This window comes from Gorilla gorilla, chromosome 15 (genome assembly GCF_029281585.2).
Source record: "Gorilla gorilla gorilla isolate KB3781 chromosome 15, NHGRI_mGorGor1-v2.1_pri, whole genome shotgun sequence".
NCBI classification, from domain to species: domain Eukaryota; kingdom Metazoa; phylum Chordata; class Mammalia; order Primates; family Hominidae; genus Gorilla; species Gorilla gorilla.
Window position 1 is genome coordinate 72527085 of NC_073239.2, and position 15905 is coordinate 72542989.

The 15905-nt window shown below is 41.1% G+C and overlaps 1 protein-coding gene across 3 annotated transcripts in view; it reads left to right on the top strand.

Annotated features, from left to right (window-relative positions):
- The first annotated feature begins 2976 nt into the window (after nt 1-2976).
- KTN1 (kinectin 1) overlaps nt 2977-15905 on the top strand; it is a 104315-nt gene continuing 91386 nt past the window's right edge. Inside the window, exon 1 of one of the 3 annotated variants that reach the window (XM_055361430.2) lies at nt 2977-3090. The gene's annotated coding sequence lies outside the window, so the exon portion shown is untranslated. Of the gene's footprint in view, nt 3091-3229; nt 3678-15905 lie in introns of those variants that run through there. The other 2 variants (XM_063697859.1, XM_055361440.2) reach the window with 2 other exon arrangements.

Genomic DNA, 15905 nt, shown 5'->3' on the forward strand with positions numbered 1-15905 from the left:
TTCTAGATCTGCAGCTGAAGAAGTTTCGATGAACCTTCCGTCTCCATTACTTGGGTGAAAGTGGACCTGGAATCCTCCAGTTGCTTCCATTATACTTTCATTTCTGCTATCCCTGATCTTGTGGAGTCAAGAGATATAATCTGTTACTCACGCATTACTCAAATCTCTACACAAGTCACCACTTATGGGAAAACTACCCTAGTCAAAACAGGAATAGCCAGCTTGTTCTCCATCTGCAGGACAGGCATGTATTATTTGTCTTTAAAACTTTCCCCAAACTCAGAAGAAAGAGTTGTTACATGCAAAAAATTCAGAAGACAGTCTTCAGTAAATTGCAATTTTGTTAAATTAAAAAAAAAAAGGATGTGTGCTCTTTAGGTAACAGTGTTTAGACTTTATAGTTTTCAGTAAAATTTAATTTCTTAGTTGTTGCAACTAGAGGTACCTCAGATGCTGGGTGTGTTGCTAATCCTTTTTAACAAGTTAGTTGTTGGTTTCAGTGACATTGGAGGGTAGTAAATAGCAGCCAAAGTTAATTATATCGTAGGTTAATTATATGTGTTAACTATAGCTAATTATATTATACTACACTTCAAAACCTAGAGGGTTGGTGTTAATTCATAATAGGGCTTGCCTGTTATGCACAACACTAGAGAAGCATAGCATTTCTAGTGAATCTTTTTTTTTTTTTTTTTAAGACAGAGTCTTGCTCTGTTGCCCAGGCTGGAGTGCAGTGGCACCACCTTGGCTCACTGCAACCTCTGCCTCCTGGGTTCAAGCGATCCTCCTGCTCAGCCTCCCCAGTAGCTGGGATTACAGGTGTGCACCACCATGCCCAGCTAAGTTTTGTATTTTTAGTAGAGCTGGGGTTTCACCATGTTGGCCATGGTGGTCTCAAACTCCCAACCTCAGGTGATCCACCCAGCTTGGCCTCCCAAAGTGCTGGGATTACAGGTGTGAGCCACCGCGCCCGGCCTCTAGTAAATCTTTTTGTTTTGATGTGAATAAATAGAAAGCTTATAAAAAATAAAGCATTCAACCACTTCCCTTTCAATAGTCAAAGTTCAAACGCCAGAAAAGCTGAAATAGGTGATACAAAGTCATCCTTTAGTATAAGCAGTAGTATGTTTTGAGAAAATCCTAAACTCCACTCATTGTCTTACTTACAAGTGCACCGAAATATTATTGCCTGTAAATGACATTGCGGTTTTACTGGTCAGGAAAATGAATGATATAAATTTTTAATTCTAACCTAAAACCTGCGTTAGTACTAACCTGAGGAAATAACATGGTTGTTTGTAAGCTAATCAAGAGCCCTTAAACTCCATTACATAAATGATACACTTACCCTTTGTATTAAGGGACTAACGGCTTCGCTTTTCAACAAAGCTGGATCTTCTGGCACACGCTCAGAAGATAGCCAGTACTTCAGAGATAGATTGCTTTGAGGGCACTGGAACCGCTGAGGGGCAGAGTAATCCTAATGAGAAAGAAAAAAGAGGACGCCTCTGGAGTTAAAATAAGACAATGCATCTGTGGAGAACACGGTGACTGAAGACTGGCAGAATTCTCAATATCTCAGGCCACTATACACTGCGCAGTTTTCATTTGTATTTTGGAGGTGCTCTAGAAAACTTAGAAATGATTAGAATAAAAAGTATAGATACTTTTAACCAGCCCATGTACAGGAAATTCTCTTGGTGTAGAAACGGTTCTGCTGTTCATTCCTTAACTGCTTCTGTTCCCACTGTGTCAGAAGTAGGGCGAGGTGGTGGTGGTGAGTCCTAATTTTTTGTATCTCTATCCACAGTCTGGAATCGTTAGGATTATTTTAAGCCTTCATAACATTTGCGGACAGCTTGGAGTGTTTTGTACATGTAGTGGGGCAATGCCTGGCCTCCTGTGAGAGATTGATCATCGGTAAACAATCCACACGAAACTCACTTGCCAGTGCACCGGGAGGATCGCTGCCATCCTTTCAGCAAAGAGCAAACGAATAAGCAGAGATCTGGGCCCATCCCTCCTCGCGCAGCAGTTTCTAGATTTTTACCCCGGCGTCATAAATGGCTACCAGCTGGCAGTCACAACACTTTCATAATATTTGCACACAACTTATTTGGGTCGCTTTCTTTTATTTCCTTTTTTTTTTTTTTTGAGAGAAACGGAGAGTCTTACTCTCTCGCCCAGGCTGGAGTGCAGTGGCGAGATCTCGGCTCACTGCAACCTCCGCCTCCTAGATTCGTGCGATTCTCCTGTCTCAGCTTCCCAAGTAGCTGGGGCTACAGGCGTGCGCCACTATGCCCAGCTAATTTTTTGCATTTTTTTTTTGGTAGAGACGGGGTTTTACTATATGTTGGCCAGGCTGGTCTCGAACTCCTGACCTCAGGTGATCCGCCTGCCTCGGCCTCCCAAAGTACTGGGATTACAGGCGTGAACCACCGCGCCCGACCATTATTTGGGTCGCTTTCTAATTTCTTTCTCCGTTTGTAGCTAGCGTTGCCCGAAGGAGATTTCAGAGAGATCCCCTGGAGAAAGGGACGGGGGATGTCGTTTTCCAGTAATTTCTGGGGGAAATCTGGGATAGTCAGGGGGTAAATCTAGTGCCGTTTGCTGAAGTTAAAAGGCGTGGGGAGCCAGGTGGTGCCCTGGAGGGAGGGCCGCGCAAGACGAGACCAACCTTCGGGACAGGGGAGAGCGGGGCTACTGAACGCAGGGGATTCCGCTGAGCCTCCAGCCCCTGAGCGTCCACCTTCGGCCCAGCTGGGGGACGCGGTCTCGGGAAGAAAGCCCGGAGTCCCGAGCCGGCCAGCCGCGACCAGCGGGTACCGGAGCGCGTGGGCACGCGCGCGGAGGCAGAGGCGGGCCGGCGGCTATCCCTTTAAGGGGCCGGTCTCCCGGCGCCGCCGGCCCAGACGCCAGGACGTGCCGGGGCCGCCCCGCCCCGCCCCGAAGCCGCCCGTTTCCTGCCGAGCGGCGCGACGGCACCTGGGCGACTGCGGCGGCGGCGGCGGCGGCGCCTCGGAGCGGGCGGCCCGGGCTGTAGTGCCGGCGCCGCCGCGTCTTCCCGGTCTCCTTTCCCGGCCGCACAGGGTGAGGGAGAGCAGGCCGCGCCGGGACGGGCGCCGGCGGCGGGGAGCGCGGGGGGGAGACGGCGCCGGCCGCGGGGTCCTGGGGCAGGCGGGAGGGCCGCGCCGGGCGGGGGGGCGCGGCCGCGGGGCCCGGACGCCGCCCGCTGGGTAGGCCTCGGGCATCCGGTCGCCGCCGCGGGGCTCTTGCTAGGGCCGGGACGCCGCAGGGGTCGGGCTCGGAGGGACCTCCTCGGCCTCGCGGGGCCGCTCTGGGCCCGACCCCGGCTCTGTCGCGGCACCCGGGGCGCGGCCGAGGGACACCCCCCCCTCCCCAAGGACGACTCTCCCGAAGGCGAGGTCGACCCGAGCGGGCCCTGGGGTGACCGAGGCACCTATTTTTAGCCAAGCCTGAGGGCCCCCGGGAGGGAAGGCGGATTACCGCCTCCTCGGCCGGTGGACGGAGGCAGCGCGTCTCCGGCGGCGTCCCCGGGCCGGAGCTGGGCCACACTTACGCCATGCTGGAGTTCCAGTCCTCGCCGCTGCCTCAGGCGGTCTGGGCGCTCGCCCCCTTCCCCGGCGCCCCTCCCGCTGCCCTTTGCGAGTCCCCAGGTCAGGGCGGGAGGCGGTTGGGCACGGAAAGCAGCATGAGGGGGGACTTTGGAAAAATCCGTAGACCACCCTCGACACCGGCGAAGTTATCCCTTCCTGTCCCCGAGGGGTGTGTCTTAGCGATTCGGCCTGACCCCTTCAGTTTCCAAAAGTGAGATTTTTGGCCTTGGGGACCTCGCCGGAAAACTACACGGGAAGTCTAGAGAAGTCGTCTGGCTCTCAGCCATACGTCTGGTGTGGGATGTGCAGCCCCGCACGCTGGCGGTGAAGGCGCTGGGTGCACTAGACGTGGGCGGCCCCGGACGCGGGCAGCGGCGTCCCAGCCGGCCCCAGTTGCACCTTGACTAGGTTAGGTTGAAAGTAAGCTGTTCAGTGTTGGCCCTTCTTTCCTGTGGGAGGAAGGAGGAATCTAAATTCAGAACTGTGTTGGCAAACGGATTCCTTAGCCGCTATTTAAGTTAGTAGTGCTTAAAGAGCTACGGTTGAAGTTAACTGTTAAGGTGTGTGTGTGTGTGTGATGACTTTGTGGAAAGCCTTGAGTAAAGAGCTACGGTTGAAGTTAACTGTTAAGGGGTGTGTGTGTGTGTGTGTGTGTGTGTGTGTGTGTGTGTGATGACTTTGTGGAAAGCCTTGAGAAATGTAGACACCCATAGCCAGCAGTTAAGGGGTGTGTGTGTGTGTGTGTGTGTGTGATGACTTTGTGGAAAGCCTTGAGAAATGTAGACACTCATAGCCAGTCCAGCTAAAGATAAGCATCTTCAGGTGAACTAAAGGTTCTGAATTGTATAGGAGTTGACTTAAAGTTAGAATTTTTGCTAAATTAGGTTGCATTTGTTTTCCTTAGCTTACCTAGCAGGCTAATGGCAACAGTGTCTCCAGTTTGGTCCGAAGCGATTGCTGGTGAGACTTGGGATAATGTTCCCAAGAATAACACTAAATTACTCTTGAGTATTTTGGGTAGACATGCCTTGCAGTAGACTTTCATATTTGATGTGCTGCCTGATAAAAAAGGCTCTTTTTTTCCCCCCCTTTTTCCTTTTGTTTTTAGTTTAAGGATCTAACCTGAAATAGCTGGGTCTGTTCATGAGTTTCCCTCCCACCCCAACATTGAGTTTCAAATGTCTCTTCTAATTTTGTAGCCTTCAGCAGACATAACAATACCTTATCAAGTGAGCTTAGAGAATAAGGTGTTCTACTTGATTTACTTGAGGCTGATAATGAATTTGAAAATATAACAAGATATATTGAAAAATTTTCTTAATACTTGAAAATTATAAAGAATATCAAGTATTTAACTCTTAATGATTCAGCGTCAGCATTATGAAGAGACATTTAACGATTTTGTTTCCAATTTAGATCTTTCTATATTCTTTTAATACCAGTAGTCTCTTCTGTTTGATGTTGTGTTTTTCCCTAAAAATGCCTCACTTCAGTCTCCCTTCTAGTTTATAGGCTTTAATCTGCTTTTGGTAGGGAGATCGTTTTAATAATTATATTTTTAATATCAGTCAATATGGCTTTTTAAAAGAGCCTGAAACGTGAAAACCTTTTTGAGACTTCTAAAGAACCCATATTAAGATTGTCACTGTTGTTAAGTTCTTAACTTGAATTTTAAGTTATGATTAAAAGTTCTTATTCAGCCTGTCATGGTTAAGATGACACGTAGAATACTGAATCATAATTGTTTTTTTAAAAGTTGAATGTGTCTTATACATTTCCTATGTGTAAGTTAAGTTCTTAACTTGAATGGAACATGTATTTTTAATTGTATGCTTATAATTTTTATAGCAAATGAAGTTTTAACCTGAAAGATCTCCAATACTTTGTTAAAATATAAAATTGTTAATGAACTTAAGTGGTTCTAGGAAGGTTTTGTTTCTCTTGGGAATCTGACCTAATATGTAATAAGGAAATGAGAAAAATCGTGCTTTGCAAGATCATTCATATATTTGAGAATACACCTTATGACCTGCTTGTTCTCTGTACTGTTTTTAGTGACTTTGAAGGTAAATCCAGAGTATACTTAGAGGATACAAGCAAGTAACTATTTCTCTAGAAGTGACATTGATGATCACTCATGCTCAAAGAGAATTGCATTTCATTGCTTCCTCTTTCAGTTCCTGTGAACATGACTTTGTCCCAATCAAAAAATGTAATTTATTTTCAAATCACCGAGAAAACATTGGTCTAGATGAGAATATAAGCCTTTTTCCCTCCTCTATAAATAGAAAATTAAACATTAAGGGGAAGAACCTTATGTGCTGTGAACTGAGGGGTTTAATTTAACCTTCTGTATCTGAGGTCTAGAGAAAGAGAAATAATGACAGTTTACAACTGTGTGCCGAGCTGTTGTGCTTAAATGTGTTTTTGACAGAGGTAGCAGTGAAAACTAGGCTATTTTTCTTTTTTAAAAAATAGTACAAGCTTTTAATTGGTTTTATGTAAAAGAAAATAGGCAAGATATACTTTTAATTCTAACAATAGTTTTAGTAGATACTCTGATAGGAAATATAATATTCCTCGGAAATGTAGAAGACATACCCTAAAAAAAGTTATGATTTAGTATTTTACGAGTCGTCCTAGCTACTACAGGGAGATTAAGAACTTTTCCGTAACTTAAATCTGGTTTCAGCAAAGTGATTTGTACACTAAATGTCATTTGTTTGCACTCTTCTTCCAGGACATTCTGCTTTTTGGGCTTTCTCCTTCCTAATTGCTTTGTTCATTCTATCTTACATCTTCTACTCTTAAAGTTGACATGCTCAGTCCTTGTTTCACTTTTCTTTTTATATTCCTCTGACAATCTTATCCACTGTCATGGTTTTAAATACTTATATGCTGATGGCTCCCATATTTATATGTCCAACCCAGACTTTCCACATGTCCTGTTAGGCCTATCCACTTGGATGTGCAGTAGTCAACTCCAACTAAATTTCCATATTTTTCCTCAAACATGTTTGATGTTTGATGTTTCCATCAAACATTCAGGTAAAAAAACGTTGGAGTCATCCCTGACTTATCTCTTTCACACTTGGCATTCTGTGCTCTGTCTTATCTTGAAAATATAACCAGAATCCAATCAGTACTTACTGCTTCCACTGCTCACCAGCCTGGTGCAAGCCATTCTTATCTCTTACCTAGATTTCTGCAATTAGCCTCCTAACTGATCTCCCTGCCTCTGCCCTAACTCCCTGCAGTCTTTCCAGCACAACAACTGGATCATATTACTTATCTTCTCAGAATGCTACAGTGACTTTCTCTATGCACAGTGAAAGCTGAAGTTCTTATGTCCTTAAGGCCATACAGAATCTGGACACTTCCACTCTCCTCATTCCCCCTTACCTCCAAGGTTAGTTACTATCATCACTCTGCTTACTTCTCTCTGGCTCCAATGGCTTTCCTAAGGGCAGCTACGTATCAGACACTGCCCTAAACGCTTAGGCTCCATCAATAAACGAAACAGACGAAAAGCTCTGCCCTGATAGAAGTTATGTAATAGTGTATGTTTGAGGGCAAGGGGAAGAGATAATAAACACAATCAATGAGGAAATTATATACTGTTTACTTCTCCTGGCAAGAAGGTGACAAGTGCCATGGAGGAAACAGCTGTTTTTTACACTGGCTGTTACCCTGTAGATACATGCATGGCTTGTTGTCTCCGTCCAGTCTTTGCTTTTTAAATGTCAGTTTCTTAAAAAGATGTGCCTATTTTATTTAAAACTGCACTCCCCTACGTCTGATTCTTGTACCTTGCTCCATTTTCTTTATAGCATTTGTCACCTTCTGTCATACTATATAATTTCCTGGTTGTGTTTATTGTCTCTTCCACATAACCCCCAAACACACAGTATTACATAGCTTCTATGAGGGTAGGCTTTTTGTCTGTTTTATTGATGACTCTTTAAGAGTTCAGAGCAGTGTCTAGCACATAGCAGGTCCTCAATAAGAATTTGTTGAACACAATAATTAAATCCTGGCTGGGTGTGATGACTCACATCTGTAATGCCAGCACTTTGGGAGGCCAAGGTGTGTGGATTGCTTGAGCCCAGCAGTTTGGGACCAGCCTGGGCAATGTGGCAAAACCCCATCTTTAAAAAGAATATAAAAATAGCCAGGCATGGTAGCGTGTGCCCGTGGTCCCAGCTTCTTGGGAGGCTGAGGTGGGAGGATTGCTTGAGCCAGGGAGGTGGAGGTTGCAGTGAGCTGAGATGGTGTGACTGCACTCCAGCTTGGGTGACAGAGTGAGACTCTGTCTCAAAAAAAAAAAAAAAAAATCTCGCATTCCTTCCTTTGATGGATAACTCACTATTGGATACATGTAGTTTTCAGTTTGCTCCTTTCCTCTTTCAGGGATGGTCAGAGAGTGGAAGAAAGTGGCATGGAGCCTTTGGGAGCTGCTTGGTGGAAGGAATGATGTTAGAGTGTGGTGGAGACCCTCTTACATACTCCACATGATTAGGACCATTTGTTAGTTAATTCAAAAAGTTGGTTAAAGCGAGGAATCAAAATATATGTGCACCTTAAATGTTTTCACTTAAAATATTTGATTTTACTTTTATTTGCCTTTTTATTTTTACTGATTTCTTTTCTTAAAATAAAGGTTATCCTGATTTTCCTTTCATAGATTGTATTCTAAAAGCATTATCTATGATTTCTAGTATTGGTTTCTTTAAAGTGGAATGAAAAGATAGGCACTGGGAAACTCTCCAAGTACAAAATCTTTATAGATTTTTCCAGTTATTCATCAAGGCCTTCCAAAGGATTTTATGTCATTTTTATAGAAATAACACCTTTTGACTCTATTTTCATGTTTGATAGATATATAGAAATAAGTGAGTAGGAGAGTAACTGCTAGCCAGAAACAGCTTTCTGAAGACACCAGCCCATGTATTTTTACAAAGGAGGAGAATGTCAGTTAATCCAGTGAGAGATCCTGTAAGACAGCTTCCGCTTTGAATAGGTTCCATAGGGGCCATAGGATCATAGCAGCCTATAATTACTAGAAGAGAATGTTATTTACCCTTATTTCTTTATTTTGACTCTGAGTAGCATCTACAATTAGTTTTCAGAACTTATGTGAATTCAAGTAAGTGTACATTGTCTATCAGGAGACATGATGTTACACTGCATTTTCACTGGAAAATGTGGGACAATTATTATTCTTATGCATGAGTCATTGAGTTGTCAAGGAAACAATCTCGTCTGGTATAATAAGCTGGAAGTCACTAGTTAGGAGACCTACAGGTCTTAGACCTTATTAACTCTAAGGTTTTATGCAAGTTCTTTATTGTCCAGTTCTTTAATTACATAATGTTCTGTGGGGTAGTGGAAACAGCTTGGGCACTAGGGAGCCTGAAGACCTTGGGCTTGAATTTAGTTTTGCTAGTCAGTACCACTTACTGCATGTGTGATCTTAACCTATATTAACCTGCCTAAGGCTCATTAAGGAATTATCTTACCTCAGTAGTTGCCTCATAAGTGATAGCTAACATTGGAGTACATATTTGCTGTCAGACTCTAAATGCTTTAGGTGCATTATCATATCATATCATATTTAATCTTCTCAACAACCTTATGAGGTAGGTACTATTTGGTGAAAACTAGGGAGACAAATAATTTGTTCAAAGACACAAATATCTTTAGGAGGAGCCTGAATTTTAACTGAGGCATTCTGACTTAGAGCCCATTCTTACCCGTTGAGCTGTTTTATAAGAATGCTTTCTGAAGAAAACAAAACGCTGTCCATGTGCAGCTGTCTAATGTTAGGCATTACAAAGCTAAATTAAGGTTATAAGGATCCCCCTCCCCCCCATAGGAATTAGAAGATTAATTCTTAAAACTAGTGATTTAAATTTAAAGACTTGAAGTTTTTTAAGTGGAGAAAACAGTAAAAGCTACTTAAACCACATGCTATAAAATGTTTTAGTTATATGGAAAGCAGTAGATAGAATGTCGTCCTTTTGTTTCCAAGAAACTTTTCTGTTTCATTTCCTGCATATGTTCATTATAAGTTACTCTTGTGTGATCTTATAGACATTTCTTAATGGTTACCTCGAAAACGCCAACTCTGACCCTACCTAAAAATGCATACCCTCCCTATTCTTTGTCACAGCCTTATTTTTATTCATTGCACTATCAGTCACAACCTGATGTTATAATACGCTTATTTCTTTCTTGGTATCTGCCTCACCTACAAAAATATAAACAATGTGAGGCAGGGACTGTGTCTTGTTCATCGCTGTGAACTATATGTCTGACACCTAGGTAGTGCTCAATTTGAATGAATGGATGGTCTGATGCTTGAAAATGATTGGGACTCATTGAGTCTTTTGCTTTACTTGCCATCCTTTATTAGCATGGCTGAGTGGTATTTGGTATGCCATATAAAGTGAAACTCTAAGGGTTTTAGGTTTACTCTTGGGAGAGTGGAATGGAAAACAATTTGAAACACAAATTTCAGCAAAATGTGTGTGCTTAGTCCCAGTTAATCTTGTTCATCAGTAATGTAAGTGTTCTGAGTGGAATCTGTACGTAAATAATTTAGTGAATGCTTGTGTTTAGATCTAATTACCTTTTGAAATAAATTTGGACAAGCTAAGCTGTGCACTGAAAACTCCCTAGTGTTCTGAATGCTATGTTGCAGAACATTGAAGATGTTGCCTTAAATCTGTAATATCCACACAGGTTGAATTCACTTACATGCCACCAACCTGTACTTGCCTACTTTATTGGGAAGTCATGTTCATTTGAAATGTTTCCGTAATTACTACGTAGTTTTCATAATCTGGGTCTCTTGAGGTTGGCTGAATGTCATGATTTCTGTGAAGGGAATTCCTCAAGCTTGTATTTAGTGCTCTTATTTCTGGGTACAGTTTCAGGTGCTGTGCTGGATAATCTTTGTGCTTGGTACTCTATTGCTGGGGAATCATTTCTTAAATAGCTTCCAGTTTGACTAGATGTTTGCTGTAATTTTAAGTTTAAATTGAATCCTTTTGTAAAAGTAGCTTAATTCTTTCGCTCTTTTTTTTCTTTTAGTCTAAATGATTGGATTTAGTTTTAACTTGAAGTATTTCTGAGCTTGAAAATTCTGGAGCACTTTTCAAGTAAAAAATACAGCTGACCTTTGGACAATGTGGGAATTAGGGGCACTAGCACCCTGTACAGTCAGAAATGTTTGTATAACTGTTGACTCTCCAGAAACTTAACTACTAGTACCCTACTTTTGACTGGAAACCTTACCAATTACATAAATAGTCAATTAACATGTATATTGTACGTTATATATATTATATACTGTATTCTTATAATAAAGCTAAAGAAAAGAAAATGCTACTAAGAAAATCATAAGAGACTGTGTATTTATAATACTGTACTGTTTATTGATACCATAAGTTTATATCATCTGTAAGATGAATCATCTGTCTGAAACAGTGAGCAGCTGTAACTGCAGACCTCAGTCTAAGTACATATCAAGTAATTCAACTTTTCCTTGTCATGACTTTTCTCTGCTTCTCGGGAGCACTTCCAGCATTACTAGTGGCACTTGGCATGGGTCTCATGGTGTTATTCAGGGTTTACAGTGTTGTGCTAAAAATGATGAAAAATACGCGAGAACTACGATCACTTTTTACTGTGATACTGTTACTGGAAGGACAGAATGCTCATGTGGAGATAATTAGAGTCATGGATAGGAGTCAGGGATACTTCAGACACTTGAGCTCACAGTAATACCAACAGGAGGTGGCCACAAAATTATTACAGTGGTACAGTATGTACTGCAGTTAATTTTATGCAGTTGTGATTTGGTACTGTATCTTGACCTTTGTTTACATTTCCATCTATTGCAAATGGCACCATGTACAGTAACCATATAGGGTCTGGTTTGTGTAAGTTTTGATAAATTTTAACTGTATAATTTGTGTATATTTGATGGTAGTAAATTATAAAATAGACTGGGATCTACATATATTTTATGCATTCATGACATTTTTCTTAATTTTTTTCAATATTTCTAGGCTGTGGTTTCCCTGTGAGTTTTTTTCATATTGTTGCAGTCTCCAAAAAATTTTCCAATATAGTTACCAAAAAAAAAAAAGTGGACCCACACAGTTTAAACCCATAGCGTTCAAAGGTCAGTTATACATTCAAGATTAGCCTTGGAATTATATGTAAAATACAGCCGAGGCATTTACCTTGTCTGAGGTTTTGGGGAGAAAAGAAATAATTCATAAATATAAGTTAGTTGTAAAGTGATGAAAGCCGAATTTTTGTCTGCTCTTTTAGGATTAATTACCTGGCATAAATTGGTAGTTATATTTCATATCCTTTCAGTGTTATGTAACCTTCATTTAAGCAGAAAGTCCTGCCAGCGTTCAAAATAGCATACTACTTTTGGTATAAAGAGATTTTTTTTTTTTGAAACGGCGTCTCGCTCTGTCACCCAGGCTGGAGTGCAGTGGTGCAATCTTGGCTCACTGCGACCTCTGACTCACTGCAACCTCTGCCTCCTGGGCTCAAGCGATTCTACTGCCTCCCGAGTAGCTGGGATTACAGGCACCTGCCACCAAACCTGGCTAATATTTGTATTTTTAGTAGAGATGGGGTTTCATCTTGTTGGCCAAGCTGGTCTCGAACTCCTGACATCAGGTGATCCACCCGCCTTAGCCTCCCAAAGTGCTGAGATTACAGGCATGAGCCACCATGCTGGGCCAGAGATTCTTTAATTATTATTCTTGGTTACTATATTCATCTGATTTCTTTCTTTTTTTTTTTTTTTTTGAGACGGAATCTCTCTCTGTCGCCCAGGCTGGAGTGCAGTGGCACGATCTCCGCTTACTGCAACCTCCGCCTCCCAGGTTCAAGTGATTCTCCTGCCTCAACCTCTTGAGTAGCTGGGACTACAGGCATGCATCACCACGCCCAGCTAATTTTTGTATTTTTAGTAGAAACGGGGTTTCACCATGTTGGCCAGGATGGTCTCGATCTCTTGACCTTGTGATCTGCCCACCTCAGCCTCCTAAAGTGCTGGGATTACAGGTGTGAGCCACTGCACCCAGCCTTATTTATCTGATTTCTTAAGGTAGCTTTGTAATAAGTAAAAACAAAACAAAACAAAACAAAAAAACACACATACAAACCTAGATATTTTCTGTAAACATTTTTAATAGATTTCTTATTTTAAAGGACTTTTCTTTTTGGGGAAAATTTCTTCCAAAGTAGGAATAACTTTCTACAATTATTCAGTGCTTTTATTGTAATTGTATAAGTTAAGAAGCAGGGAAGCTTATGCCTGTTTGCTTGTTTGTTTTGATTTACATTTATCTCTTCCTACTTGTCTTTTTATTGTTTTATTGAAAGTTGAAACCACTATTAAATGATTCAGACATATAAGATAATATATAATGTATATGTACAGTTTAAAGATTAAATATAAATGAACATCTGTGTACTGAACACCTGTGTACCTTTCTCTCAGCTTTAAATTTTTTCTTTTAAAATAAAATACGTGTGAAATAATATTTTAAGAATACGTGTAAGATATAAAGACAATGAACAGCCTTGTATCTAATACCCAGTTTGAGAACATAATCCTTTTTATTTCTTTATGTCCCTTCCCACACACTAACCACTACCTTTCTTACCTTTGCTTTTCTTTTAGTTTTGCCAGATCTAGTTGTATCCCTAAACTGTTTTGTTGTTTTGTTGGTTTTTGAACTCTAAATGGAATCCTTCTGTATGAGTTTATTTGTAACTTCCTATTTCCCCTCAACCTTGTTATCAGGATATTCTTTTTTTTTTTTTTGAGATGGAGTCTCGCTCTGTTGCCCAGGCTGGAGTGCAGTGGCGCGATCTTGGCTCACTGCAACCGCTGCCTCCTAGGTTCAAGCGATTCTCCTGCATCAGCCTCTGAGTAGCTGGGATTACAGGCATGCACCACCACATCCAGCTAATTTTTATATTTTTAGTAGAGATGGGGTTTCACCATGTTGGCAAGGCTGGTCTCGATCTCCTGACCTTGTGATCCACCCGCCTTGGCCTCCCAAAGTGCTGGGATTACAGGCATGAGCCACCATGCCTGGCCCAGGATATTCTTTCACCATGTTGTATGTAGCTCTAACTGATTTGGCTACTTCATGTATGAATATTTTACAAACTGTTTCCTGTTGGACATTTGGGTTTCTAGGTATTTTTGTTGTTAGTATACACAGTGCTGGTGTGAACACCATGAATAGCATAGGTCTATTTGTTGCACTTGTGTCTCTAGGATAGTGTTTTTTTTCAAACTTTTTGTTACCACTCACAATAAGAAACACATTTTAAATTATGACTCAGTATATTATCAGGTATACTATTCCATGCTGTTCTGTTTCATTAAAACTAAAAACGCTAGTCAAGACCTAAGTTTTATGCTAATCGCTAGTGAGTTGAGACTAGAGTGTAGATAGTTTTGGGGCTTATGACTAGAAATAGAATTGCTGGATTGTAGGAGACAGACATTTTCAACTTTACTAGTTAGTGTAAATTGTTTTCTTTCCGATATAAATGTGCCAGTTTATTCCTGTCACCAGTGTATATGTGTGATGGCTCCACATTCTTCCCTATACATGATAATGGCAAAAACCAGTTAGCCTATTGTGTGTGAATTGATACATTGTATGTCTTGCATTTTTTTCTTTCTTTCTTTCTTTTTTTTTTTTGAGACTGAATTTTGCTCTTGTCGCCCAGGCTGGAGTGCAGTGGTGCGATCTCTGCTCACTGCAACCTCCGCCTCCCAGGTTCAAGCGATTCTCCTGCCTCAGCTGGGATTACAGGCATGCACCACCGCACCTGGCTAATTTTGTATTTTTAGTAGAGATAGGGTTTCTCCATGTTGCTCAGGCTGGTCTCGAACTCCCGACCTCAGGTGATCCGCCCGCCTCAGCCACCCAAAATGCTGTGATTACAGGCGTGAGCCACTGCACCTGGCCTTGCATTTCTGATTAATGAGAGAAAACATATTTTCAGAGTTTGCTGGGCACTAGTTTCCTTTTCTCTGAAATGACTGTTCGTTTTTCTGTTGGGTTTATCTTTTTGGGCGGCAAGATTTCTTCATATGTTCTCAATACTAATTCTTTGCCAATTATGTGTTATAAATGTCTTCCTACTTTGTGGCTTGTCTTCTGACTTTCTTATGGTGTCTCTATTAAAAGTTAAAAGTTTTAATGTAGTTGAATTTATCAGTGTTTTCCTTTTATAATTTGTATTTTGTGTCTAGTTTAAGAAATTCTTCTCTACCTCACGGTTATGAAGATGTTCTTGCATGTTGTCTTATAAAGTTTTATGTTGTCTCACAGTTCTTTCCCTGGAATTGATTTTTGTTTCTTCCCCTTTATGCTGTTTTCTTTTCTCCAGGATTTCCACTGCTTACCATTTCAGTTTTTAAGGGCTAAAATGTGTTTATTTATAGATGCTTTGAAATAATACTTTGACAGTATGGAGTTGTTTCGAGGATTGCATCTACAACTTACTTTTAGAGTCATAAGAAAATAATTGCAGTTGACCCTTGAACAACATGGGTTTGAACTGCATGGGTCCACTTATACGTGGGGCAGGATGGTGAAACCTGAGTAGATGGGCTATGGGACTTGACTATGGGCAGATTTTGGTGTACCTGTATGTGTTCTTAAACCAATTTTTAGTGCATACTGAGGGATGACTGTATGTAGGAGTGTTTTGAAAAAGAAACTTTGGATAGTTATTCAATAAACTTTGAAGTCCCTCCTCCAGTACCTATTTGACATCCTAAGTGTTTTGTAAATATTTCACAGTGATGCCAGTGTTTGCATGTGGTTTTCTTAAATTGTTTTGCACATATATTGTGAAGTAGATCTTTGTGCTTGGTATTTTGAATATGTATGGACAAACTTCTATGTATACAGCTTGTACTTAGAGTATACTTACAGTATGAGGAATCAAATCTTTAATTTTGAAAAATTCTCACCTCTTTAAATATTGCTTCTTTTATTTTCACTTTTCTCTTTTGCTAGACCTGTCTTGGAGGCTAAGTTTATCCCGTGTTTTTAATTGTTCTATCATTTTTTTCTCTTTTCTGTGCTTCATACTAGGTGAATTCATTACTGTCTAGCAATTTACCATTTTATTTTTCTATTTTGTCTAGAGTGTATTGTATCTGTTGAGTCTATATGCCAGTATCTATAATTTTCATATTTTAAATTTGGAATTGCTTTT